At 43.5% G+C, this 25998-nt stretch overlaps 1 long non-coding RNA gene across 1 annotated transcript; it reads left to right on the forward strand.

Moving 5' to 3' along the window:
- The first annotated feature begins 4114 nt into the window (after positions 1–4114).
- LOC141574865 (uncharacterized) lies at positions 4115–24249 on the forward strand. The gene is made up of 3 exons (XR_012501993.1): positions 4115–4229; positions 4420–4489; positions 23943–24249. It is a non-coding gene; the product is annotated as an uncharacterized LOC141574865 (long non-coding RNA).
- Positions 24250–25998: the final 1749 nt, after the last annotated feature.

Here is a 25998-nt window from a genome sequence, read left to right on the forward strand (position 1 = left end):
GTAAAAGGGAACTCATTTCAAAAAAGAGCCTATGTGTATTTTTTTTTTTCTATTTCCTATCTTTCTCCTCTGGTTTTTCTTTCCTTTCTTGTTTTTATCCTTGATAGGAGATTGAAAATCCCCTGAAAGTGATTGGCTCCTTTCTTGTCTCTGCTAAACAAATGTTGCCTCTACCTAAACCGATATAAGTAAATCAAGACCAAACATCACTGAAGGGCAGCACCGCTCTTGCTCTCTCTCCTGTGTCTGCCAAGTAAGCCGCCTAACACAAACACGCTCCGCTCCCACGCTTCAGAAGGGATGTTGATTTTTCCTAACTGTAACAGAACTTTGCTCATTATGAAGAACTTGAAAATTATGGGGAAGGAAAACAAAGCAAAGACAAGTCGCGAATCATCCCACAAGCTCCGGAGTGCTCTGGATTAACACTTTGGCCCTTTTTCTTCAAAGATCACTTACTGAAACAAAAAATAAACCCGAAATATTACCAACAGTAACATTTTCATTTTGATTTTTTTTCTTTTCTGACATTAGAGCAGATTTTCCATGTCATTAAATAGCCTTAACGACATCATTTATCATGACTGCATATTATTCCTTCATTTAGCTTTCCCTCTACTTCTTTAACCAGTTCCTCTTCTTGCTTCCACTTTCCAACACTACATGTAATTCTGTGATGAACATCCTTGCACACAAACTCCTGTCCACATCCCAGACATCAGTTGAGAGTGTCCAGGTGAAATGGTCTGAAAACTGCCAATTCTGAGGCTGGTAGACGCCAAAGACATCTTTGAGGTGGCTGCTAATTGTTGGGGGCCTAAGTCCCCTGGGCTCCTCTGCCCTGTGCTGCCTCAGTCTGGGACCACGTTAACCCTGACGAGGAGCTCAGCTCCTTCTCTGGTTTTCACAAGAGAAATCACGCACACAAAGCAGTGTCTGTTTGGAAGATGTTGCTGAAGATTTTGGGGGAATCCTGGATGGTGCCACTTGGTGGTCCTTTCTCTCCCTCCCTGTTCCACTCGTCCTGGCCCAGTCCTCCACTTCGATCATGTAGCCCTATGACCTCGCTGTTGGCAGACAGGAGGCCACCTGACACCCAGGCTCTTAAGACTGGGGCTTACTGTCTTCCCAGGCTCTAATCAAGGCCTTTTTTGTCAGCAAAGTCAGTTCTCATCCTGAGAGGATTCTGGTGCCAGCAGTGAATTCTCACACGTGGAAGAGATTGGAACAGAGCAGGGAAATGACCGGGTTGAATGATACGAAACTCAGCATTGAAAGGTGTTTAAAGGCAAGAATTGAAAAAGTCAGAAGAGATTCTAGTCTCTGGCTAAGCCACCCTGCACCCCAGCCCCCTCCCCCCCCGCCATGCCCAGGGGACCCAGTGATGTGTCACATTACTGGTGTGTATCCTCTTCTCTCTCCAGAAGATACAGGATGTTAACTCAGCTTATTATGTTCATCATTTCCCAATATGGACATATATCAGATCATTATATCGTACACCTAAAACTAATACAATGTTATATGTCAATTATAGCTCAATAAAAAAATAAACTTCCAGTTCAAATGAAGAGTCTCTTCAAACATATCAGACTCCTCTTTTTAGCAATTCCCTTCCCTTTCCAAGGAAGAGAACTGGTTCTCTAGTTTTGTATTGTTATTGGTTTTGGACTCTGGTGTAAAATGCTATTAAGTTCTTCTTCTGGCCCATATGGTGGGAAAACAGGCTAATGAGAGTTCATTTAGGAAGGATTTGGGTGTAAAAGTGAAGAAAGAGAGACAGATAGAGAGATCCTCCCAGGGCACTCGTAAGCTTCAGGACACAAATGACATTTAGAAGAGTGCAGGTGGGGATGGGGCCAATTTCAGGGTCAGGTGAGGCATGATCCACACTGTATACTGGGCAGTGGGTACTGAACCCTCTGTTGCATCATTAACTCATTCATTTGACCCACACGCATTATGGGCGCCTCTTGTATAGCACGGGAGGCAAATGTGAACAAACATTAGGACCCATACCGGTGGACCCTTGTGAATTTCCCTAGGGTTCTCTAGGATTCGTTCTGTAACGCAATGCAACTCACAAATTAAGTAAGTCACACCCCTCCACAAGACTTCTGTCACTTCAGATGCCAGCCACAGCTGTGGGGGTTCCCAGGTTCTGCACCTTTGAACAAATGGCTAAAAATGGGGGGTTCCCACTACTATCTGAGGTTCCACAATTTGCAGGAATGACTCATAGAACACAGGGAAGAGCTATATGTACCATAAGGCTTATTGTGAAGGATGCCTCTCAGGACCAGCCAGGATGAGGCCGGGAGGGTCTGAATTGCGCATGTGGTGTCCTCAGGATGCGTTACTGTGCAGGCACTTCAATGTAGGACTGCCACCTAGGGAAGCCTGCCCGTCTGGGAAGTCCAGAGTTCTTACTGGGGTTTAGGTACACTAGGGGTATAGGGGTAATTAATCGAATCATTGGCCCCAGTGATTGAACCCCACCTCCCCTCCCCAGAGGCCAGGCTGATGTCACATGGCTCAAAGCTCCAACTCTCTAATCACCTGTCAGTCTTTCCAGCTCCACCAGCCCTGCTCCTGGAACCAAATGTGAACCCACCACCAGTCACCTCATTAGCGGAAACTCAGGTGTGGTCCGAGGGGCCCACCTGAATAACGACTCCCATGACTCCAGGAGTTCCAAGGGTTTAGAGGCTTCCTACCAGCAACCAGGGACGAAGAGCAGTCAAAACTTCATTACACAACACGTACCACATTTCCTCTACTTCTTCTCCTTAGACTTTTGTGAGATCTGATATATAGGACAGGCATTTTAACTACTGGATTATATCAATAAGTGTATCTTAAGTAAATCTTTAAAAAAAAAAAAACCCTAAAAATAAGTGTATTTGTCCAAATAGAGTAGTTCATTGGTTCGTTTTTAAAGTTAGCCGTGCCCCCCTCTTCCACTGTCACCAATCACCGCTGAACGTGTGCCTGTGGGAGCAGCATGTCTGACACCCCCATACTCTGACCCTCTCAATCTCTTGCACGTGACTGGCACTCAAACCCACACGCTTGAATTTCCAAGGTCCGTCTTTTTCAACACATCACAGAAAACGAGTAGTTTTGTCAGCAGGCTCACTGTGCCCGACAGTCACCTTTGTCTTGTCAGGTCAGAGGAACTGCGGCTCAGAGTTTGGCCACCACGCCTTTGACTCCCATTTTCACTTGGCTGAGGGTGTGGGACAGCTCTGAAGAAAAGCCTCACCCTCTGATACCTTCCTGGAGGATGACCCCGACTGCCACTCCCTCCCAGGGACAACAGGAGGTAGAACCACCCATCTACGAGGTGGCCTGAGGAGGAGAAAGATGCTGGAAGACTCTGGGGCAACCCAGTAAGAGTGAGGTGGGAGAATGCATGACCTCTCTGGTTTTGGAGTCCTGGCATGTCACTCCTAGGCCCTGGGAAGGTGACCCTCGTTCTGCAGGGTGGGGACACGGCCTTTCCTTCCACCCTCCCCTCCACCCCCGTCATGGAGACACAGTCTGCTTCCCTCCTCTGTGTCCCTCACCTGCTAACACACAGGCCCACAGGGGACAGTCAGGAGGGTAAAGGTGGCTTCCTGAGGATAGGCCTGATGAATAAAACTTGGAAACAGGTGGAAGGAGCCCAGCCCTGGGGGCAGATGGCCTTGAAATCTGAGTCACAGCTCCTCACCACTCACCCAAGGGTTTGAGTCCCTCTGGCTGGCATGCTATTTTCTCTCTGCAAAACTATTGATCCTACTGCCAAATGCACCCTAAGCCTGCCGCCTGCATCAGGGAGATGAGTGATAAACTGTGGAACTGGAGGACAAAGAAGGGCCGGCCCGGGGCCTGGAAACCGCTGCGCTCAGACTAGTGCCTTGGACATTTTTACCAGTAGACCCAGCACTGGCTGGTCTGCCAACGCAGGCAGGATAGAAACTGAGCACGAGGTGAGGACTGCAACGTTTGGGTCTGTTCGCCCGTCCAGAGCAACGCACTAGAAATTCTCCGCTTCCTCCAAACAGCTGCGCAGAAGCGGGGGCCAAACTCATCTGTGTCTGATGAGTCATCTTGCGTCACTGCCTGGTGCCGCGCAGGCATCCCACGAGCGCTTCCCTAGCCGCTGTGTCTGGATCCGGCTTTTTCCAGAAGACGAGGGAGCCAAATATCCAAGCCCCAGCACAAATCGAACTTTGCGATTCCAGGTGAGCAAAATTTAACCTCCAAAGACTCATCTCTGTTCCTCGTCCCTCATTATCCATTTGCTGGTCCTAAGAGGAAAGGCCGAAGAAACTGGTTTTACTCAAATCGGGGAAGTGGAAGCTAAGGCGATTGGCAGTCTGTGCATTTAGAAAAGCATACGACAGTGTGATGTCCTCTGCTTTCTTATCCTAGGCCTGAGGCTTTATACCCATGAAGGTCAGGCAGCGGAACAGGCTTGGAACCTCGGACAAAGTTTTACCAGGTATAATTAATCTACTTCTTTAGAGATAAAGTTCACAGGCCACTTTTTAGATGCATGGTTTTATTTAATCTTCACAAAACTCTCAGAACCAAACATTTATTTTGACCTCCACTTTACAGATGAGAAAACAGGTTTGTAAACATGAAATTTGCTCAAGCGTGATGTCACAAATGGTTGACTGGCACTGAGATACAGAACAACACTGTGACTCCAAAGCCATCTATGTTTTCCCCGTACAATCCAGGCTCTCTCCCCGAGACGTCTTAAATGAAAGCCTGTCTAAATATTTGGAAGATTCCTTCAAACAACCTGTGTTTTATGAGGCTTAGAGATTGATTTTATCCAAACCTGCACATCCCCATGATGGCCACAAGATGGCAGGGTAGCCTCGGTGATCGGGGAGTTGGCGCCATTCCTTGCGCCGGTAGAGGGCTGCAGATCCTTGTTTCAAAAAGTGAGATGTGAAAACAAAAAAGAAAAACAAAACAAAACAATAAAACTTCAGTGTCTACATTGATGAAATGGGATGGTGGGAGGTTTGTTTTTCTTCTTTCTTTTTCTTTTTTAAATTAGGCAGCGAGAGTCCAAACAAACAAGTCTCCATTTTCACCGCTGTGTTTGCTTTTGGAGGCACGAGGTCAGGGCTTGGGCCAGCCGCCTAGCCTACATTATTCATCGTCCAGCTCCAGCCCTGGAACAAATGTGAAGAAATGAAGTAGCTTCAGTCGAGGGGAAACAGTGTTGTTATTGTTGCTGGTGACAGTTCTATTCGCCAACAAACATAAAAACATACTTTGGAACCCGGAATGGGCTTGTCAGAGGGAACTTTTGTTCCATGTTTGGGCTGGGACGCTTCCAGATAGAAATCAGGCTGGCATTTGAACTTCGGGAGGCAGGGAGAGAGCTGGGCACAGCAGCCACTGACCCGCAAGGCCGGGCCATCAGCTGCAGTTTTCATCTGGGTGTTGTTTGACTGCTGTCCACGAGGCTGCGTGCTGCCAGCTGGGGTCACTGCCCTGCATGGGCGTTATGGGGGAAGAGTGTGGGGCATGCGGTCCAGGACGATGTGCTCTCCACAAAGGGGAGGAACAGTTTGGATTCTGAGTTTTGGAAGGTGGTCCTCACTTTGGGGCTTTCGGATAGGGACAGCGGCCCCGATTCTGCAGGATTTACTTGCTGGCAGGTCCCAATCATCCCGAGATTGCTGGCAGCACCCTAGCCAGGGCCCTTTTGCTATGAGGACTAATTACTCGCGGGATGAAGCTGTCCTCGCTGTGTCTGCTGGTGCCAGGTGAGGGCAAGTAAACTCATGTTGATGTCCCCCTAGAAGGCATAACTCAGGGGCCAATCCCCATATCTCCACTCCTGCCACATAAATCAGGGTGAAGGGCCTGTCCAGAGCTGTCCGGGGCTGCCATCTCTCTCCACTGATGGACCGGACTTGCACTAACATGGCATCTATTTGGAAAGAAGAGAGCGTGCTGAATTGTGACCCTGGCGAAGTCACTAAGACACCGTGGAACTGGAAGCCCCCCCTGAATGTAAACTCACTGCTTCTCACATAGCCTCGCCCGAGGCCACAGTCACACAATGTCAAGTCTCACTTTACGTTAAGCTTTAAAGCAGGAAAGGCATCTTAGAGATGACACAGTCCAAAACTTCCATGTCTGTGTCGGTGAGTTCCCCACTGGAGTAGTTCAAGAGGTGGTAGATGAACTGAGAGCCCTTTATTTTACAAATAAAGTGACAGCCCCCCCCGAAGTGTGGCGATTGTCCCAAAAATACACCCAGCTGGTGACCAGCCAGGGACTGGAACACAGTGCAGACTCTCAGGTCGGGGCTGCTTCCACCCCATCTTGCTTCCTTGCATCTTAAAACCCTCATGATTATTTTAAAGCCTTATTCTAATCTGCAGTTTGCTTCAGGACTACACTGTAGCAAACCAGACACCACCCCAAGACAGACCTCTTATTTCCAACCTCCAGATTCAACGGAGTCTCAATTCCAACCACTGGACTTCATAACCCTCAGCTGACTCTAGAGCTAAAAAGTTTAATTTCCAGCACTCAGCCTCAGATTTATGGATATTTGTTACAGAGGAATGAAAGGTATTCAATAAAGCAGAGTTGACAATTTTTTTTTTTTTCTGGAAAGGGCCGATCATAAATATTTTAGGCTTTGGGGGCTGTACCTTCTCTGTCATAACGACTCAGCTTTGTGGTTCTGGCATGAAAGCAGCCATAGAGGACTTCTGGATGGATGAGCAGGACGGCAATGCAATAGAACTTCACTTACAGAAATGGCCAGAGGGTTGAGGTCAGGGTGGGGTGCAGATTTGGTCCTTGCTCCAAAGTTTGCTGACCTCCTCCAATAGAAGACTTGGTCCCTGACATCTGCAGCAAGCTCCACCTCTAGACAGAGGACACATTTCATCTTGGCAGAGTATATTGGCATTCAGTTCTCTCCACCCACCTTAGTAAATAGAATTCTTAATTTTTTCAATCAGGAACTTGATAGTCCTAATAAGGTGATTTATTTGTGTGGGGCTCTGGTGTTGATGTATTATGCAATTTGAGCCTGTGAGTTAAGTCGGTCAAGCCAACGTGATAACAAACCTTAGAGATGAGGAAATTGAGGAGGAGGATTGGGGAATTGGTGTCTAAGACCTTTTTGGACTGTCTACCGTGTGCCTGAGGCTGGGTTTATGCCAGGAACTGTCCTATAGCATCTCATTTAACCCTCACCACTTCCCATTAATGGTCTGAAGCTGTTGAAACACCTCTGTCTACAGTAAAATTCCAACCAAGATGGGTACAGACGCAACCATCTTTTCTGACCTGGTGTATGGCAGTTTCAATGTCTTGACACCAACTCTTCTAACTGGCAAAAGCCCTGTTGGGGTCTTCTGCTGAATGGACAGCAGGCCAAAGGGCCAAACAAAAGCTCCAGGACAGGACCTCAGCACAGCTGTGAGTGTGGTCAGCCAGTGCATTTATTAGGATGCCTTCACAACTAAATCTGTGTTTATCGATACATAGAAAGATTAAATAATGCGCTCATGTCTTATTGTAGTGAGCAGTAGAATTTCCCCTGTACCATATTGAATATTTAAAAAAAATTTTTTTCTTCTTTTTATTTTTTTTTTGGGGGGAGGAGGTAATCAGGTTTTATTTTATCTATCTATCTATCTACCTACCTACCTATCTATCTATCTAGATATCTGTTTATTTTTAGAGGAGGTTCTGGGGGTTGAACCCAGGACCTCAGGCATACTAAGCATGTGCTTCACCACTGAGCTCTGCCTCCTCCCCAGCTTAAATGGCTAATTCTTGGGAACAATCACCTGTTCTAGGGCAAGGAGGGCATATTAATAACCTGTACGCACTTAACTTTTGCACATTCAGAAGCGCTCAGTACATGTTTGTTGTGTGTTAAGTGAGTTCTTGATGAAATGACGAGATCTTTTCATTAGAAATGTCTAATGTTTTCTTAAAAATAACTGTCTGCTCCTGCCCTACGTTGACTTGATCCCAGCTCTGGGCTTCTAGGTGCAGGATTTCCTCTTTACTGCCCATGATGTAGGAGCCACCCCACACCCAGAAACCTCCTAGGCCGCAGTCCGGGCTGGGGGTGCCGGGTTGTGGGAGGAGATGTCTGGATGCAGGGCTCCTGGTTCCCCCAAGGTCCCACCTTCTACTCTGAGTGGGCAGGAGAAACTCATTGATACAAACAGAAAGTGCCATCTGGAACCTCAAGGGCGTATTCTTTATCGAAATTGGTGGCAGGTTTAGCCATTCTCTGATAAACATGAGGGTCTTCAGGCCAGTGTGGATGTGGGCGCTGGGCCCTGCAGCCTGTGTCTTGTGATTTTGGAGAAATGGGTGGTTTCAGTTTTCTTCTGGGTGGGCCTGGGCCATTCCCGGAGCTGTGTGTCCTCCGTGTGCAGGGCCAGGGGTGGTGAGAGCATTTCAGGTAGAGACATGATGGCTGTGTCCACAGTGAGGATGGGTGTTCCCACGGGCCCAGGGCCATCCTGTGTATGACAAGCTCCCAGGACCTATCGGCACCTGCCCTCCTCCGTCTGGGGACTAGACCTCAGTTCAAGGGGAATCTGAGACAGCAAAGAGAAGGGGGACTTTGGGTTCTGACAGCATTGGGGAAGACGCACTGTTTTAGGATTTTGTCAGGGGAAGTGATGGAGGAGGTGGGTGTAAATTCCTGAAGCTGCAGGGAACTGCCCACCTCGACCTCAGCCTCCCCCGTGACAGGACCCCAACGACGACAGACCCACCATCTTTTGTTTTCTGTCTGTGAAATAAGGACACAGGATGATAATTTCAAAAGTATCTCCACTCCAAAGACTCTGAGGCTGAATGCCTGGAGGGTCAGTCCTCCTTTATTTTTTTTAAATGTATTTTTTTATTTAAAAAAAGTCTTAGTTTAAAAAATTTAATCATTTTTGGCCGCTTTATGATAGAAAGAATGAATCCTTAGTCATATTTGGTGTTATCCAGTATTTATTAAAAACAAACAAAAACCTTACAAATCAAGGAGAGACAGATGACCCAACAAGATAACCCAACAGGAAAAGGGGCTAAAGACGTTTTACAGAAGAGGAAGGCCAAACAGCCACTAGACATACAGAGCCGTGCCAGACATCACCCATCATCAGGGACATGTACAAAACAGCGATGAGACATGGCCCACAGGGTGTTGAGGACGCGAAGGGTGGGGGACACCAAGAGCAGGTGCCCACAGCACGTGAGCGCCTCGGTCTCCCCGTGGCCTTATCACACGTGGGGTTGGCACTGTCTTGCTTTATCTGCTTTCACAGGGGTCCATTCTAGGTAGTTCCTTTAAAAAATGTTTCCTGCTAAAATTTGCTTTAAGAAGCCATGAGTGTATATCATGTGAAGCTTCTGTTTCTTCGTGAGAATAAGTAGATTTGATCAGAGCACTTTGATTTCAACACTGACTTTTTTGTTTCAGATCTTTTTTTTTTTTTTTTTAAGAAAAAATGAAAACGGGGCAGCCCTCTGTGCAGCCTTCCATAGCCTGTATCTGCTGGCTCTGCGATACCTGCTTATTCTGACTTGTGTATCATTTCCACGAATGTTTTAATGTCCTTTCTACCCCTAATGATACATAATACTGGTTTTCACGTTTGAAGCTGTATCTCCATGTTATCATACTGTACATATCCTCAAATGACATGTTTTTCTTCTTTTTTAAAATTTGGTGGGTCCTCTGTGTTATAATATATAGCTCTGGTTTATTCATTTTAATTACTATATAGTATTCTGTTGAACCACAGTTTATTTATCCATTGTCTCACTGATGGATTTAAGCTGTCTCGGTCTCCCCCAGCTCCGCCCATTACGAACAGTCCATCTCTGTGCATCACCCAGAGTGGAATTCCTGAATCACACGTGCCTCTAGCTTGCTAGTTATGCTCTTCAAAGGGCCTGTACAAATGTCCACTCTCCTTGCAACGGATGTGAAGCCCCGTTTCTCTTGCCTACCTCCTCACCAGTACTTAATGTTGTTAGCCTTCTGTTTGCCAGTCTGTTTGGTGGGAAATTGTATTTCAGTGGTGATTTAATTGGCCATTTCCTGATTGGCAGCTTGGTTAAGCTCTTTTCACGGCCCCTTGGTGGCCTCTTGTGAAAGGCACAACCACATCTTTTGTCCATTTTTTCAACTAGATTGTTTTTCTTACTGATTTGAAGAGTTCTCCATATATTCTAGATTTTCATCCTTTTTCACTTACACATATCACAAATATCTTCCCTCAGTCTGCGCAGCCTGTAATTTGTCTTTTACTTTGCTTAAGCTGTCTTTTTTGGATAAAAGTTATTAATAACAATATAGTCAAATTTATCAATCTTTTTCTTTATGATTTGTCCTTTTTGTATCTAGTTCAAAAATCCTTCCCTATTCTGACAATGTAAAAATATTCCCTTCTATTTCCTTCTAAAAGTTTTGAAGTTTTGATTTTTTTTCATTTAGGTATTTAATCCATATGTAATTACTTTAAAAAATTTTTTATTAAGGATCTACTTTTGTTTTTCCAAATGAGATAACCTATTTGTCCAGTACCATTTATTAGATAGTTTATTCTTTCCCCCACAGATGCAAAATGCCATTTGTGTCATATATATGGAGTTTACAGATATGCCTGGGGCTGTTTCTCAGCCTCTGTTTGTCTTTTTTTTTTTTTTTGCCTCTGCACACTGATTCCACATTCTCTTAAGTACAGGAGGTTAATAAATATTTTTAATATTTGATATGAATTGCTGCCTTTGTTTTCAAAATTGACTGTAGCTGTTCTTGGCCTTGTGTTCTTCCATATGCATTTTTGGATCAGTGTGTCAAGTTTTATCTAAATGCACTAGATACAGAGAACTCTGGAGAATCTGTGGATAATTGACATATTTATGAAATGTAGTCTTCTCATCCATGAATGTGATCTAATTCTCCATTTACTTCGGCTTTCTTTTATGCCTTTTGATAATATTTTGTAACTTTCTTCAAAGGACCTTGAACCTTGTTAGAGGGAAAATTGTCCTTTGATCTTGAGTTCCGTGAGGAAGAATTTCCCCATGTGCACTCTGTTCTTTCTTCCACTTCACCTGGGAGAGGTGGAATGACTCATCTGGTGTCAAATTTGCAAAGACCAACTCAGTTTAGTGCCATCTCGTTTTCTTTTGGGGGAATAAGAAGCCTGTAGCAAGCAGACAATTTTCTTTTTTCTCTAAAGTGGGCTGTTTTTTTGCTGAAAGTTCTGTTGAATATAAGTCATGACAGTAGCATCCTTCTCTCATTGCTGACCTCACAGAAGTCTCAACAGTCTTCCTTCAAGGATGATGTTTCCTATACGTTTCTTGGTAGATACCTTTTATTAGTCCTTTGATTTCTAGGTTGCCAAGAGTTTATATCATGAATGGATGCTGAATTTTATCAAATTATTTTCTACATTTATTAAAATAATCGCATGCTTTTTCTCCTGTATTCTGTTTACAGGTGAATTAAGTTGATTTTTCACTTGTAACTTTTAATTTTGGTGTGATTTAAAACTGATATAAAAATTGATTTGTACAAGGAAATCTTATTACTCTTTATTCATATTTACCAGTTGTTTACATTTTGCCTCATTTGCTTTATCATTTTATATATATATATGTATATAACTTATTTTTTTCTGAACCATTTTAGACGAGATTGGAGATATTGTAAAATATTATCCCTAAATACTTCGGTGAAATTTGCTAAGGACAAAGACATTCTCTTATGTAACTAGAATTCAATAATCAAGTCAGGTAATTAAACACTGATCCATTACTCTTCCTTTGTATGCATATTAAACCAACCTTGCATTCTTGGAATAAACCACTAAGACATGATATTTTATCCTCATTTTGTGTCATTGGATTTTACTAGCTTTTAAAAAAAAATGTGTTTGTGAGAGAGCTTGGCCCTATAATTTTCTTCTTAGTAATGACCTTGCTCAGTTTTAAAAAGTTGGAAAGTATTCTCTTTTGTTCCATTCCCTGAAAGAGTTGTTAACAATTGGTACTTTTTCTTCATTAAATGTTATAAAGAATTTACCCCTGAAGGGGAGGGAAGGTTTTAAATTTGGGATTCAATTTAATAGATACAAGACTAAATTTTATCTCTTTCTGTGTCTGTTTAGTAAATGTTTTTTCTAAACTGTCATTTAATTTTCTAGTTTATTATCATAAACTTGCTCATAATATTATCCTATTATCTTTTTAATATATGAGGATATATAGCCATGTCCCCTTTTTCACTCCTGATGCTTTTATTTGTGCCTTCTCTGGCTTTTTTCTTTGGTTAGTCTTGCTACGGATTTATTATTTTTGTTAGTCTTTAAATAACCAACTTTTGGCCCTGCTCTTTCTCTATTATAAATAGAGAAACATTATTTCTGTTTTTCTGGTTTTCTTTTCTTCTTTTTGCTTTCTTTGGGTTTAATTTGCTATTCTTTTTCTTTTCTTAACTTCTTAAGCTACATACTAATAACATTGATTTTCAGCCTTTCTTCTTTTCTAATATATGCTTTTAAGGCTATAAATTTTCCTTTAAGCACAGCTTTAGCAGCTTTCCATAAGTTTTGATATATAGAATTCATCATAATTTCAAAATATTTTCTAATTTCTATTATGATTTCTTCTTTGACTCTTAAATAATGTAGCAGTTTATTACTTAGTTTCTAAATATCTGTGGGGATTTTCTAGTTTTTATGTAACTGGAGTTTAGTTTAATTTTACTGTAGTCAGCTATGATTTCTATACTTTCACATTTTTTGAGACTTGCTTTATGGTCATTATTGGTAAAGGGTGCAGGTTATTTGAAAAGAACACATACTTCAGTTCTTAGGTGCAATATTTTAAATATGCCAATTAATACAGCTTTGTTAATAATTTTGTTCAATTTTTTAATATTCTTACCTTTTCTTTTGGGTCTTCTTAATCGATCAGCTAATGAGAGAGATATGTTAATACCTCTCTATGACTTTGGATTTGATCATTTCTCCTTTAGTTATGTCAGTTTTTGTCTTATATACTTTTGGTTTATGTTATAAGCTATATATAAATTAAAATTATTGTACTTTCCTGATGAATTGAACTTTATATATGGCTGAAAAAATTCCAATCTGATAATCTTTGTTTTTTGTGAGTTTAATCAGATTTCACTTTGGTGATGTATTGTGACTTGTGTTTTCCAATCTTTTTCTTTAAGTACTTTTTTTTGGCCTCTTTTTTCCCCCTAATTCTTCTTAAGAAGTTGATTGCTTCAACTTTGTTCCTCTTGCTGGTTTGGAATTCTTCAAATATCTATTGATCACAATCACATCTCCTTTTTGCTATAATTGTAAACAACTTTAGCTTTACTTTTTAATTAAAAAATGGATTTTTTTGGCATTTTTAAAATTCTCCATAGTTATAACTGATATTCCATCCATTTCCATACTCTGTTTATTTTCTTGCTTTCATACCATAGTTTATCATTGGGTTTAGTTTTATTTCCTTTTCTCTTGCTAAGGAACATCTTTCAGTGACAATCTGTGGGGGTGTGAACAGTTAATCTTGTATATATGAAAATATCTTAAATCACTTTCATTGTAAAATGGTAGTTGAACTCAGTGTAAAAGTCTAAGTTGATGCTTAGTTTCCCTCAGCACTTCGAAGATTTTACTCATTGTCTTCTGACCTCTATTGGGGCTGATATGAAATTTGCTAAGTGTCTAATTATTATTTCTTTGTAAATAATTTTCCCTTTTCTCTTGTGGCTTCTAAGAGGTTATCTGTGTAGTTCTGTAATTTCACTATGATGAGTCTAGATGTATGTTTATTCTAGAGAGTTGAAGAACACTGCTCTTAGCCTCCCTCTATCTCTTTCTACATATATATAATATATATAATATACATGTTATATATGTATATATTCTATATATACATATATATGTAGACTTTTTTCCTCTGTGTTTTGTGTGAATTCTTCAGTATTACTTTCTAATTAGCATATTCTTTTCTCTATAGATTCCAGTCTAGAATTGATTTCATATATTGAGTTTAAAAAAAAAGAACCTATTTCTGTATCCTGAGCTTTCTAGTTGACTATTTTTATGTATGCCTGTACTTCTTTTATTTCTTCCTTCTTCACATTTTCTTGGTCTTTTAAAACGAAAGTTATTATTTCATTTATGTCTTTTTGTATTATAAACATACTTTTTTAAATTAAAAAAAGTATTTTCTAGGCTATTCCATAAAATTGATTTAATCAGAAATGAATCTGCTTTTAGATTCTTAATTTCATTCCCATTGGATTTCTTTGGTTTGGGATTTTGGTTTGTACACTTACTGTGAGTGGGAGATTTTTGTCTGTTTTTTTTTTTCTCTCCACCCTACCTTCCCCATACTTTCCTCTCCTTATAGTGATTTTACAGTTGGCCAGAGCTATTGTGACCCAGGCCTCTAATCCTTAGCCATTTCTACTATTTCAGGACTTTCCTTTCATTGTAATATTGGGGATATCATATTCACAGTCACTAAATTTGACTGAGGTTCTTTGTCACAAAGCATTTTGCTTGTCTTCCTAGCTCCCTAGGTTATAAAGCCAGAGCCCTAGACACTATCTTGTCAGCAGCCTCTTTTTTCAGATTTCTTTCATGAAGAAGACCCATTCCAGTTCTTGCCTTTCTCAAAGAAAATGACTCTAGTTCCTGTATCTGGGAGCACCAGTAATCCCCTCATTCTGCAGGAGTGAAATTCTAGACCATTGCTACCTGCAGGCCTGTGGTTTCAGCTGCTGCTCACCACTTTTGTTTCCATTACAGGGGTATTATTCTGAGGCCAGTTATTTTGCTTTTGTTTTGTTTCTTACCTGCCATTGCTATGTCTCTGCAGCAAAGGGGTGTGGGACGCAGCATGAACTCACTGCGCTGGCTTGATCAGAGTTCTGGCCTGTTCTTGAAGGTCTCCTCATCCCTCTTCCAGTGAGTGTGCACCCTTATGTGCAGGTAGTTTTGGGATGGCCTCGATGCTGGGCCTGGGTGATAACAGAAAACCCCTTCTTCTACTCTCAGCTCCCAAAGGATATCCTGTGTTATTTCTCGGGGACCCCTGCCTGGGAAAGGACAGATCAGCTGCAAAGGCCGGTACTTCACTGTAGGGGTGGTAGTGGGAGTGGGAGGGGGTGGGATGGAGGGTAAGGGGTGGGCTTCTTCATCACCCTTCTCTGACCCCCCAAACATCCCAGAGAAAAACAAACTATAGATATGGAAATATTCAAGGAACAAGAAATCAGTTGCCTAATTGTGTCACTTCTTTATATTTCTTATGACACAAGACAATCTCAAAAATTCCCAATTAGAAAATAAAAATGAAGAAACACAAACATTTTTTATGTAATTGACTAGAATATGGAGTTGAATTGGAAGTTAAGATTTCTGCTGGAGTTATTTTATATTACTTGTTCCTAATGAATAATTTTCCTTAAAGAATATTTGAAAGAAACTAGCATATCTAAATGATCTAACTTGTTTAATAATTGGTTCATGATATTTCTTAAATGAAAAATTTCTAGCTAGTTTGAATTATAACTAATCACTACATTGTGTAAAAATCTGTCATTGGAACAAATCTAGATGAAATCTTTTTTCCAGAATAAAGCTGAATATAGTGGCTGGTTCAGCGTGAACTCTCATTATAGCCTGTTAAGACAATATAGAGGCACATTCAATGTTGCGTGTGTGTGTGTGTGTGTGTGACTACAAGGAGTTAAAAGCCCAGGTTCTCTTAATTCTGAAAGCATGTGGTGGCCAGCCCAGAGCCAGATTGAGCCACGTTAATTTCCCAGAAGATTTCAAAGAATTATCTTTTGAAAAGGGGAAGTTTGGCTAATAAAAACCAGGATAACCTCCGGCAGTCACATGGAGAAGAATAGAAACAAATTACTCCTGGCTTGTTCAACATTGTTGCTGGGGGCTTTCCACGACCAAGCCAGACTGCTTTGTTTTACTTTACTCCAAAGAGAGAAGTTATTTCAGTAATGTCCTGGAAAACGTAAGGGTGCAAAGCTGTGCCAAATGCTCATCTGTGTCCCTTTTCTTAGCTTTAGCTCTTTGGGAGGACTGTAAGGGCTTTGGTACCATAAGGTCCTGAATCTGGATTCCTATTTTGCCATTGATATTCACAAAAATCAGAGAAATCTATGTTTCCACTCTGAGCTTCAGTGTCTGCATCTCTTATAGAAGATCATTGATGTCTACCTCATGGCCATGATGGTGAAGATTTGGGTATGATATGGGCTCTCATGCACCTGGATATAGTAGGTACTGAAAAAAATGCATAGGGATGCCTGGATTCCCCTTGTGGAATCAGCTCCTCTCTTCCTCTCTGACATTTTTTCCTGAAATCTTACCTCTTTTGTAAGTAGATTCTTGAAAGTTGGAGCCAGACGATTATGATAGGTTTTGTGTGAAGATTAAGGGGTTTTAAAATAAAATATCAGTTATCTATTGGCTGTATAACAAATGACCCCAAAGCCTAACATCTTGAAACAACCATTTTACTATGCTCATAGATTCTGTAGGTCAGGAATTCAAAAACAGCTCAGGTCCATGATGCTATGGCCTTAACTGGGAGAACTCAAAGAATGGGGGTGACTCACCAGCTGCAGGAAGAAGTCTCGTGCAGGTTTCCTCACTCACATGCCCTGCTAGGAACACCTACACATGGCATCTCCATGTGGCTTGGGCCTCCTCAGAGTGGCAACTAAGTGTCTGAAGGCAAGTTTCTCAAGAGAACCAGGCAAAAACTGTAACACTCTTCTGGTCCTAACCTTGGGAGTCACATAACATCACTTCTGCTGGGTCTCAAGTCCCTCCAGGTTCTAGAGGAGGAAGAAAAGACTCCACCTCTTAATGGGAGGAAAGTCAAAATCCCATCATAAGAACACACGGAATAGGTGCTCTTGTGATAGAGTCTTTGGAAAATCCAGTTTGCCACAGGAGTGAGTCAATAAGAAGTCCTTGAGATTTTTGACAGGATCTGGTAAGAGTGTGAAAGATACATTCGAAGAATAGCTACAAAGCCATTGACACAGTGATTCAGGTGGAAATAATGAAGCCTGGGGAAAAGCAGTGACAGAGAGAATGGAGAGAAGGGGGTGGATGTAAGAGTAGACATTGGGTTAGGACAAATCTCCTGCAGGCAATGAGGAAGAAAATGAAAAGGGAAAAGAGGAGACAGGAGACTCTGAGGTTTTGTACATGGATGCTCAGAAGGGTGGGGTGCCGTTACCTGGAATAGGGAAGTCACAGAGAAAAGCAGGAACCCCCTCTTCCTTCTTTACTCACCACAGACTTTCTCATCTTCCAAGAATTCACGTACGTAGAGTCTCAGTCTATTTTGCAAACATGCTCTTTACTCTTCATAGATTTGCATGTTCACTCAGGTCCTGAGGTCTCAGTAAGTCCCTATAGGGCTGGAATGATGACTCTTTGAGAGGTGACATCAGGGTTTTGAGTCAAGATCTTGTGTTAACTAGGGTTACCTCTATTACTAAAAATCCAGGAAGAAACATCTGCCCACGTGGAGCCTCTACAAAATATTTTAATACCATAATGAAAGGTAGGATTCAAACATTCCTTGGGGAAGAATCTCGGGTTTCTTTCTGATAGCATCATCTGTCCTTGGAGATCAAGCCCTTGGAAGGTGCACATTTTGTCGCATTTTCGACTCCGCTGGCAGTATCCTCTTCTTCCTTGGTCTCTGCTATCCAAGGTACAGAGATAGTTTAAATGATGACTTTGTTTCACTTCATTCCAGAGTATTTTGTGTTCAAAAGAGATGTCACAATGAAATTAGTTATAAGGTCATTCAAACACATTCCAAACGAATGGCATCCTTCTGGTGACCAGGGGAAGCTAAGCAGTTATTCCAAAGAAATTGCCACTGCTCAAACGTTTCAGGAACTGACCTTTACGAATTGCTTGCAGAGTCACCCCATGAACATCATCATTACACACTTTGTTTTTGACCCCAGCTGCCTTACCCACTCTAAAGTCAGAATTTTAAAATTTGCAAGTGACAGGAATTAACTCAGCTTAAGTAAAGAAGCACATTTATTGGTTCATATAACTGGAAAGGCTGGAATGAACCAGCGTCAGGCATGACTGGACTCAGAAATTTAAATGGTATCATCAGATCTCTGTCCTTTTCAGTTCTCTCTGTGGGTTCAACTCATTTTCATTCAGCTTCCTGCATGTGCCCAGGGAGATGACTACCAGCAACCCCAAGTCTACGTCATCCCAGTTTAGTAACCTCAGGGAAAGCTGGACCTGCTCCCCACAACCCCCTCTTCCCATTCCCACCATTGTTCTTCTATCATTCCCAGGCAGGAATCTGATTGTCCCAGGCTGAGCCAAATGTGCCTTGCTGTGGCTTAGGGGAAAAGATTTGTTACTAGGAAAAAAAAAAAGCAGGCAAAGCACATGCTCTAGGAAGATGAAAATAGTAGTGGCCAGTGTCTGTCTCATCTGCTTTGGTCAGCACTCTTGACACTGATTAACCTTTAATTGTCCCCAAAACCTACCCTGGGAGCTTGTTAGAAATGCAGACTCTCAAGACCCATCCCAGCCCTAGTGAATCAGAGCCTGCAGTTCAGCAAGATCCTCCGATGAGTCTCATGTACGCTGAATTTGGAAACAGCTGGGCCGAAGGAGAAAGGCTGGGCCGTGGCTTGGAAGGAGCTTTCGGAAGAGGAGTCGGAGAAGGTTCTGGGCTTGGCAGCCTAATAGGAGCGGGCGACCAGCCTGCCTGGACTAACACCACAAGGAAGGCTGTGGCCTGGGCACCGCTCTGATGCCCGAGTCAGGGAGGCGGAGACTAGACTGTGGCCCGGGGTCCGAGCCAGCTGAATGAAAGAGGCGACGCTGGTTCTGTTCACCTTTTGAGCCAGGCGCTCCTGGAACCCCCTGGTGCAGTGGAGTGGGTCCCGGAGCCCGGGGCTGGTGGGGGGGGGGGGGGAGGGCAAGCCTGCCAAGGTGCCTTCAGTGGCTTCCACAGAGAAGAGAAGAAACTTCAAGGCCAGGGGAGTCCATTCCAGGGCTTTTATCATGCAGGCAAAAGGTGACTGGACTTCTCTCTCTCTCTCACGTTTTTAAAAATATAAACCTTTACTACAGTCAGTCATTAGCGTGATTCTGAAATTCAGATCTGATCTAGTTGCAAATAGAGCCACTTTATGCATAAGAGTTTATGCAAAACACAGTCATACCTAGACAGACTGTACCCTTTCCCGAGCGCCTTAGTCATAGGAGTTAGATGTAGAAATTATATAAATTCTCAGTCCACTCAATCAGGTCCCCTCTCTTTTCTTTACTTATTTGAAAGAGAGTATTGCTGTCAGAAGGGCTGCAGAAATGAAAGCCAATGGAAGTGTAATTAGATAGAAAGGTTTAGAGGACCCAAGGAGGTCTGGACCAAAGACTGGAATTGCTTCCTGCTGCCTGTCTCGAGGCTATGAGGTCTTGGAAACACAACACTGGAATGTGGTATGGGCTGTCATCCAAAGTGATGGGGAGCAGATTTTCCCTGGGTCTCCAGGCTACTCTGTCCTTTCACAAATGAGTCTCCTACACAGTGTCCTTCCCATGTGTCTCTGCTCGGATTGCCACACAATTCTAAGAGCATGGGAGGTGCTTTTGAATTGAGAGTCCTACCAAGTCCAAGAGTGGGGGGTAAAGGCACAGTTTCCAGAATCAGACCCCCTGGGTTTGAATCCTTTCTTTGCCACTTATTAGATGCATGGGCAATACTGGGCAAATTATATAACTTGAGTCTCCTCAATGATAAAATAGGGTTAGCAAAAGGAGCATTGTGAAGACTAGATGAGGAAATGTGTCTGGAATGAGGCACCTGGCACAAAGGAAGTATCACCTCTGCACGTCAAAGCACTTAGCTCCCCGCTCAGGGCTGTTATTATCCCCTAACCTTTGTTCAGTTTTGTCTGATACTCTCCCTCAGGATGCTGCGTGATCAGCATTCCACTCACACATGGTGAATATGAATTAACATGAACTTAGGCTTGAGAATTTCAAGACGTCCCTTTTTTTTTCAGATCACTGGAGACACTTGGAGGTTTTAGAGAAATGCGGCATCCTGAACTAATTCAGAATCCACAATATGTAGTTATTGGTCTTGATCGCATTAGGAAGAAGGTTCTGGCACTCACACACATTCTTTCAGGGCCCTGTGGCTCCTCTGGCAAACCACCTCTTCCCTTGCACAACCAAACAGGACTCAGGGGACTGGGGCTTCGTGCTTCTCTTAGAGAGATCACTTTATTCCCTTTTGATATTTTTAGTGGGCCTGTGCTCACAGGCAACAAGTATTTGGGTTCCTGGCGTGGGTTCATTTTTGCTTTATTCATCCCACACAGTTGTTGAGCGCCACCTCTGGGAAAGGCAGGGTGCCGCGCATGGCAGGGAGGAGAAAATGCCAACTGGAGGTGCCCACTCCCTCCTGCACCCTCGGTCTCCATCACTGCCTCAGCTGCACTTGGGAACAAACATGTAGGACTCAATGCATCTTCCCTTTACTCCCTACCGCCTCTTCCCTCAAGGCGTCCCGGCTGCCGGAAAGATGATGATTCCCCAAACCAGCGTGCTGAACTCTTTTCCAAACCCAGGACGTAGGGTCTCAAGGCTGGTGGCCACACTCACTGGCTGTTGGCTGAGCCTCATTCTCAGGACCCTTTGTGTGTCTCTCTGGTAAGCTGCAGCCAGTGCCCGCCCACCAGCCTTTCTGCAGGGCTGCGGGGATCTGGGTTTGGGTTTGTTTGCTTATTTATTTCTTTACTGGCAGTTTTTTTCTGAGAAGACGTTGGCCCACTCTTCTTTACTGACTTGCCCAAGCAAGTCTCTCCCCCCAGAGCGTTCTGCTCCTCTGACTTCCCTGCCCTCATCTGTCTGTTAACGTGACTTCCTAGCAGGTTCAGTTCAAGTGCTTCTGCGAGAAGCCTTTTGAGCACAGCGTGACCTGTGCCAGAATCATTTCTTGACCTTGAGCTCCCTCAAGTCTGCGTGGCCCGAATAAGCCCAGGTTCCAGACTCTTGAGGGTCCGTGTCGGGGTTACCTGAGTGCTAGTTGCACCCCCCCTTCCCCTTTCGGGAAGCCCCCAAAGTGCAAGGAGCATTCTGTATCTACCTCACAGAGCCTCTAGCAAAGATTTCATCAGCTGTGTGACCATAGGTGACTGACTTTCCCTCTTCAGCTGTGAATCCAGCCTCGCTGATGAATTCATCTGACAACCTGGCTCAGGGCTCCCCACACTCAGCACTGGGTGTTTTCACTTTCCTTGCTCACACTTTGTGCTTCTTTGATGTTCAACGTAGATTTCCTAAATGAATGAGTTAATTAATAAATACGTAAACCAGATGGTTTTCTATTCTGAAGTGCTCACAGCCCCGTTGATGTTTATCTTCATTGATGCCGAGAACGTGATTATTACGTAGAAGACTGTCACTATGGGCGAGTTCTTCTATTTCTCCCTCCTGGGGAGGGTTTAGGGTTTAGGTGGGGCAAAAGAGTAATTCAACATATGTAAACACTGGCTGTGATTCTTTTCAACTTTTGCAAACCTGATAGTAGAAAAAGGCGATTACAGTGTTGTTTTAATTTGCATTTCTCTGATTACTGGTGATGTGAAGCACTGGTGAAAAAGAAACAGAAATGAGTGTTTTAAACTACTTGGAAGCTGCGGGGTACTTCTGTGAGAAGCCAGGCACAGGACTTAGAATGGCCAGGCATGCAGGCTGATTCACTCAAATTCCCAGCACTTTCCAGGTGGTGAGGTCACACAGAAAGTAGACCAATTGTATGGCCAGAAGAGACTGGTGTTTCAACAAGGGCAGCTCTCTGGCAAGCCCCAGGGACGCTTACCTGGTCCTCTGACCTGTCTGTGTTGTGCTTTGTTCCTGTCAGCAGCCACAGCCCTCCAGAAACTCCCCTCCTTGGAAATCTCTCTCCTGGTCCCTGGCCAATGGCCATGTTCCTGGGGCCATCTTACCTCCACTCACTGGGAGAACCCTTGAGCCTGTCTCTCCTGCCCGGAGTCAGGACTTCACTCTTCAAGATCCAGGGAGTGAGTGACCACCTTCCCTCAGTCCAAGGGTCACCTTTTAGGTGCTCACTCCTATGTCAGGACTGACTTCTTCCCAAGATGCATGACAGTGAGAGCAAATACACTGTCCCCCTGACCGGACTGCCCCTGCTACCTGAGAAGTCTGGCCTTAGCTTTGGCCTTTTCCTGGAACAGCCTTCACAGTACAATGACCTGAGAGGATCCTGCCTGTGGAGCTTTTGTAGAAAGTCAAAGTGGGCTTCAGCAACTGCTGTCTGGCCTTTTTGGGGGGAGTCTTGCCTGTCTGAAGTGATGATTGGCTTCCTACACACCCCCAGTGTCTGGTACCAGTCCCCTGTGAGCCAGTACTTGGAGAAGAAACTTACAAACATACCAACCAAGAGCCAGAAAATACTTTTCAGAGACCATATAATCTAAATCCACTTTTAGGAAAGTTAGGAGAATGTGCCCACCACGAACAACCTTTTACATGATGACACATAGCAATTTGACCTTCCTGTTCTGGAACTGGATCTGGAACGGCCCACTGAAGTCTATTTTCCTAATATAAGGGAGCAGAGATGAACTCAAACTTCTTCATGTGTAGACAAATCAGTTCACTACAAAAGATGTTGGCTTTTCCCTGGCTTCTAATGATCAGCATTACACACGTGCTGGTAGACAGATAGACAGAGATGGGTGTACACATGCATGTGTGTCTGTGAGGTTTCTTCCAGGTTCCACAGGTGCACATGGAAATGTGCACCTCTCTCTTCATTGTCATTTCTCGTGGTGATTCCGTCAGGCAGGAAGCAGCTAAGGTCAGCGTTGGAACTGGATTCAGGACGCCCCTGAGGAGGGTTCCCACCTGCCCAGTGCCAGACCTGCCCACACTTGAATAATGGGGACCGAGGTGCTATATGGCTTCAAGGATGGCTGTCAGCCTGGAGCAGCCCCTGACCCTCTCTTCCAGGTGATCACCATGTAGCAAATCAATCAATAAACATTTTTTAAGTATCGTTAAGTACCAGGCACTGACTTGGCCTTGGCAAGAAATGGAAAAAGGAAGATGGAACAATTGAAATTTACCTTTATTCATGTAGAAAGAGAGCTGCCCGAATTTAATCAATTTCATGGAAGGCAGTAAATTGTGCACCTTAAACACCTTTCTAAGACAAACATCATGACTTCTGATAACTAGCCGAGTGAGGCACTTCACCCCAGTAATTAACTGCCTGGGCTGAAATTCTGGCTGTGCCACTTACTAGCTGAGTCGCCTTGGCCGCGTTAATGCCTCTGGGTTTCGGTTCCACCTCGGTAAAATGTGGTGAGAGGAGCTTCTTCAGCCTCTGTAGGGCTGCTGTGAGGATCCAAGGATATTATTCACATAGAGCACTTCAAGTGGTCCCTGAATGTGAGTTACAATTACCATTAACCTCCCTTCTGGCTGTGGACGTCCAGGTCCTTGGCAACCCTGACTCGGAGCTTAAATGGAGAGGGAGGCAGGGAAGACTGTGGATGGGCAGAAGAAGAGAGCTATGTGAAGCCAGAGGTCAAGGCGCTTTCGGGCCAGGTCTACCTTAGAGTTTGTCTTTCTTTGTTGTGAAAATGTTCAAACACACAAAACAGTGGAGAGAAATGTGCAACAGACATTTACCAACCCATTTCCTGGACATGAGAGTGGTTAACGTTTTGCCATATTTATCTGATCTATTTTTTTTTTGAATTTTACTAAAGTATTTTAAAATGAATTGGAAATATTACATTTCATTCCTAAATTCTTCACTGTGTTTCTTTATAGGACATTTTCTTCCAGAACAACCATATCATTGTCTCGCCTAACAAATTAACCGAATACCCAGGCATCTTGGAGGGTTTCAAATGAACCTTTTGATTTCAAGATCGACTATGCTGGGGAGGAGACCACTTTGAGGACAAGATACGAGTGACTGTGTGCAGGAAAGAGTGTTCCAGGGGTTGGGATCGGGAGGGGCGTGTGTTAGCCAGTGTCCCTCTTGTCCCGCTGGAAAAACATAACCTGGTCTGAGGTCCTTTGTGTGAATGTGCTCATTCCAGTTTGCTTCTTTTGAAAGGAGGAAAACATGTTTTTGAAGGCTGCTTGACAGACAAGGAAGATATTAATAAATGACATGCAAATTTCTTAATTTCGCTTTGGCTGGATATGTGATTGCTACTTCTGAAATACAGGCTGGTGATGGAACGTCTTTTTTAAAAAAGATTTCTTGAGCTCTGAGCGTGTGCGTGTTGGGTTGTCCAGCTCAGCTCGGCCAGGGGCAGGGTCATTCTGACCTGAGTGGAGGTAAATAAGGACACAGTCGAATGAAAACTGGTCCTAAATAAGAAGTGGAGAGCTTAATTTTGAGACTGTCTCTTGGGTGGACATACCACAAAGGTTTGACTGAAAAGCTGGAAAGTTCTTTTTTTAGCTCTGTTGCCTGCCATGAGGAAGCGACTTCATTGATTGGCCTTTTGCACTTAGCTCCTGTTTCTCCTTCAAGTCCACGTGCGGTGGGGTGGGAGCCACTCTCCACTGCCCCGGCTGGGGTGCCCCGGGCTTCCCGGTTCAAACAACTCTTCCCCCTTCTCCCAAGAACAGGGCTGAGACCCCTTCCCATCAGTGTATGAAATATACAGGGTCCCCTCTGGTCGAAGTGTCGGCCTGTGGTTTTGGCGTGGGGGCCCCAGTGCACAGTAGTTCAGGACATGAGCTCTGGATGGAGACTTCTTGGATGCAAAGCCTGCTTCCACCATGTCCTGCTGGTTCCCCTTCTCTCCAGGGCAGTGAGGAGCCAGCCTTCCATATATGCTGCTCTCTTATAGTTACATGTTTGGGAAGATATTTTCATTTGTTCTGGAAAAGATTATTCTTCCCCAAGAGTGAGTGAATCACTTTCTTCTGTAAAGAAGAAACACTGCAGCTACAGTTGAGGGTGAATCTTAACACAAGATGACCATGTGTTTCCTGCTGCGCGTTCTCCTCTGCCTGGCTTATTTGACTCTAGTAGAAGGAACTCAGTTTTCATCTCCCCTTCTTTTAATAGACATGTTTTCTCTTGCCTGTGGAGTTTGCAGACTTAGAATAAAACCCCATGGAATCTCAGGTTAAAGAGAGAAAGATGACTGGTTATGCAGAGGAGGGTTTTGGGATGATCTGGAGGTCACGACCAAGCATAAGCCAAATACAATTTGATTGGGTAAAGCTATTATTTAACAAGCAACCCAGCACTTATAAATCCCACTACTGGATTTGTAAGTAATCCTGTACAGTAATCCGTAAATTTAAAATAATATCGCCAGCTATTAACAAGTCATCAGCTTTGAATAATCTGTTAAACAGTGTTTGTAGATGCCAATAATGACTTGGAAAAATGTGAATATTTAAGTTTAAGCCCAGCCTTTCTGACATTGTTCAGTAGTCTGCTGGTCTTGGGCAGGAATCTCCTCAAGTAAGAGGATGACGAGTGAGGCCAGGGCACAATTCTAGAAAGTTGCTTATGCAGATCAGGAGAGTACAGGCTTGTCAAAAGATTGAGAACTGGGAGTCAGTTCTGAGAGGTCCAGTCCATGGTTTCAATCATTGGAAAAGGGAAATTTAAGTAGCCTTGGGTAATATTCAGCATGAGGGAGAACAAGAGCACACGACAGGGAAAAAGAAACCTTTCCTTTACTGAGCCATAAATGAAAGCTATGTACTCAAACGCGAGCCACATAGATGGACTGCCTTGTTGGCAATGTCTGGTAATGACTTCCTTACGTACCATTGGACCGGAAGTAGGAGATGCACCTGTAATCTCATTCTTTCCTTCATTTAAGACCATGGGCATCATAGACCTTGG

The sequence above is a fragment of the Camelus bactrianus genome, chromosome 23, assembly GCF_048773025.1.
Source record: "Camelus bactrianus isolate YW-2024 breed Bactrian camel chromosome 23, ASM4877302v1, whole genome shotgun sequence".
Classification (NCBI taxonomy): domain Eukaryota; kingdom Metazoa; phylum Chordata; class Mammalia; order Artiodactyla; family Camelidae; genus Camelus; species Camelus bactrianus.